We start from the raw sequence: 3,413 nt of genomic DNA, 5'->3' as shown, positions 1-3,413 counted from the left end.
TTACACGTTTTAAATTTTGAATAATACGTAATTATATCATAATGGATAAATTTCAAAGCGCGTATTTTGCGTGACTTTTTAATCAAGAATTGAAATGATTAGAATCAAAATTGTAAATTATTTTATCGTGATCTTTCTCTCTCTTTCTCTCTTTATAAACAATAATTATTTCTTTAAAAATACTTGATTTTTAATTACATTTTATCCAATTTTTTATCGTTTAATTTTTCGACAATTTAAATATGATTCGGCTTGAGAACGCGTAATAAAATAGTCAAATTGCAGGTTCGAATAATGATTAACATAATAATAAGCTTCGTGATATATTAATCGTTTATTAAATAATTAATCTATAATTTAAAATACTTGTATTATTTAATATTCTACTTGTATTATTTAATATTCCACACCGTATATACGTCATAGTACGCAAAATATTTTCGGCTACGAATTATCAATAACATTGTATTCGGCCTTGGCGATGTAAACATTAGCGCGCTATTATTAACGTCTTACGACTTAGCCTTGTTATCATTCATACAGCAACGCTCGAGCAATAAAGTAGTGCGACACATTCCGTTGAATTTTTTTTCTAAATGCGATAGCGACAAATATTAAAATATAATTTGCTATGATTATTATAATTAACAATTAATTAAATTTTGAAAATAAAAAATAAAACAAACTAATTCAGCAATAGAGATAGCATTGCTGTAACGAATGGGACATGATTTTGACGTCGTGTAAATGTCGAATAAATAGTATTTTACGAGTTTTCTCTTACGATATAATAAAATGTGTGTCTCTTATGATTGTTTTGCGATCGAGAGTGCCGATGGAAAATATGCTGCAATTGTCGCATATTCAACTAATCGTAATTAAACTTTGTTTTCGTGAGTGAATGTGAATTTTATGAGAAAATGAAAAGAGGCGAACAAAAGAAGAAAAGGAGGTCCTAAAAAGTATCCGACAATGGAACGGAGCAGAGGTATGTGTGGTAAATATTTATTTCTATTTGCCATCTATAATAATTTCAAAATATATACATTACTCGTTCTTTTTTTGTTTCTTCAATAATGTAGACATGTAGAGAGACTTAATCTAAATTATCGTATAATATAACACATATATCACTTGCTTTTTCAAAACATATCTACATCGCATCTCTTTTAATCGAGAGAAAAGAGGGATACGATATAGATAATCACTCAATTATAAAATAAATATATTCCAAATCATATATATTATTTTACAAAATTATATACATATAATATAACTCTCTTCGGCATAATCTTGACGTGGGAGGGCTTAAATACCTGGGGTGCATTAAGGACCTAAGTGTCCTAAAGGTTTACTGTGAAGGAAAAAACCAAAATGATAGAAGTTGAAAATTATTAACAAAATTTTTTTAATAATTTTTATCTACATTTCTTATTCTCAAATATAATCTCACGTTATATGTATATAATTTTGTAATATGCTATATCATATTATAAAATTATATACATATAATACCCTCCTAGGGTGTAACCTTGCCGTGGTAGGAGGGCTTAGTACCTGAACGGTGCCTTAAGGGCCTTAAGGTCTCTAAAGGTTTACTGAAAAGGGGAAAACCAAGCACCCAACGCCGTCGTTGCTGTCATCGTGCCGCGGATGGCTCGTCGTATCATTAATGCTGTCATCGTGTCGCGGACGGCTTTTCGCGGCGTCGGTCCCGTCATCGTGCCGCGGACGGTTTTCGCGTCGCGAAATTCGGGAAAGTACGGGAGTGTCGTTGAAAGTATCGCGCGTACAAGTGCGGAAATATCTTTTAATAAAAGTGCGGAAGTGTCGTTTAAAGTATCGCGCGTGTGAATCAATCTGAGAAGAGGAGGAAGCCTAGGAGAGGCATCGGGCGTCGGTGGAGCAACCCTGTGGTAAATAAATTGTTATTTGCATATTAATTATATAATTATGCGCAATTTAAATTGAGCAATTAATTACGTAATTTAATTTTTTATTTATATGATTGAAACAAGAAAGAATTAAAGAGAAAAAGATTGTTATATAAAAGCTATAATCTTGTAAAAGTTTCCATTTTTAAATTATAGTTTTTATATGAAATTATTATTTATTAGTCTTTTTTCAAAATTTATAAAATTGTTTTATTAATCTGTTTATTATTATGCATCGAATATAAAATTCAATGCTTACAATAAATTTTTTGACATATTAATTATTTTAAGCGTCACTACAATTTGCATTTCCTATTTATGTTATAGATCAACGTGGCGTCCCTAACATTCTGAGAGGAGGAGGAGGCCTAGGAGAGGTATCCTGCACCAGCGGAGCAACCCAAGGGTAAGTATTATTATTTCTATATTAATTATTATAAATTCCGTACATACATTAAATCAATTTGATCATTATTTGAATAGTTTAAACAAGAGAGACTCATACTATAAAAGTTTTTATTTAAAAAAAAATAGTTTTCTTTTTTAGAATTTATAAAATTATTCCATATTTATATACCTTCTTATTATTACGCATCGGATAAAACATTCGATGCGTACAATAATAATTTCTTGAAATATTAATTATTTTAAACGTTGCTATAATTTGGATTTTATATTTGTGTGTTGCAGACAACGTAGCTTCAAGACCTAATCTCCGCTGTTGCGCATCAGTGCCGGTGAGTGATAAATTTTATTTTATTTTGAGGTGACGAATGCGAGATATTGTAGTTGCAAATGTAGATTGTAAATTATAAATAGATCCGTTGCCTTAAAATGGATGGGCTAGAATAGATTAATTAAATTAAATAACTTATAATAGACTTTTTAAATATACATTAAAACATATTAGAAATATTAATAATTTAAAATATAAATTAAAACAAAAAGTTGAAAAAAATATAAAATCTTTTTCTCGATGGAAATTTTATTTAATTTATTTAATGTAGAAGACGTACTAACTTTATTTCTTCTATGAAATATTGATAATTATTTTGATGTTGCGCCAATTGTCATAATTTTTCATAGCTCATTCATCTTATTATCATAGCAATGAAAGCTTAGACAGTTTATCGTGCATCGTTTTAATATAATTTTACTTTAGTCAATTTAATGTCAAGTTATCAATCAAATTTAATAATTAATTGAAATAATAATATTTAATCTTATAATAGTATATAATATTTATAATAATATGTAATATGTAAATGTTTATATTAAATTAAAATTAATAAAACATTTATGTGTCATATAATTTAATATATAAATAACTTGACTGAAAGTCAAATTATCAATCAAATTTAATAATTGATTGAAGTATTAATATTTAATTTTAATAAAATGAAATTAAATAAAATTATAAAATTAATAATAATATAAGATTTAATATTTATAATAATAATATAATAATATTTACATCAT

The 3,413-nt window shown here is 27.3% G+C and overlaps 1 long non-coding RNA gene across 1 annotated transcript; it reads left to right on the top strand.

Annotated features, from left to right (window-relative positions):
- The first annotated feature begins 1,612 nt into the window (after window positions 1-1,612).
- LOC126856869 (uncharacterized) lies at window positions 1,613-2,770 on the top strand. Its single transcript, XR_007688421.1, has 3 exons — window positions 1,613-1,916; window positions 2,262-2,340; window positions 2,625-2,770. It is a non-coding gene; the product is annotated as an uncharacterized LOC126856869 (long non-coding RNA).
- Window positions 2,771-3,413: the final 643 nt, after the last annotated feature.

Source organism: Cataglyphis hispanica, chromosome 2, assembly GCF_021464435.1.
Source record: "Cataglyphis hispanica isolate Lineage 1 chromosome 2, ULB_Chis1_1.0, whole genome shotgun sequence".
Classification (NCBI taxonomy): domain Eukaryota; kingdom Metazoa; phylum Arthropoda; class Insecta; order Hymenoptera; family Formicidae; genus Cataglyphis; species Cataglyphis hispanica.
The sequence above is the reverse complement of the archived record's forward strand: the minus strand, read 5'-3'. Positions and strand labels throughout refer to the sequence as shown.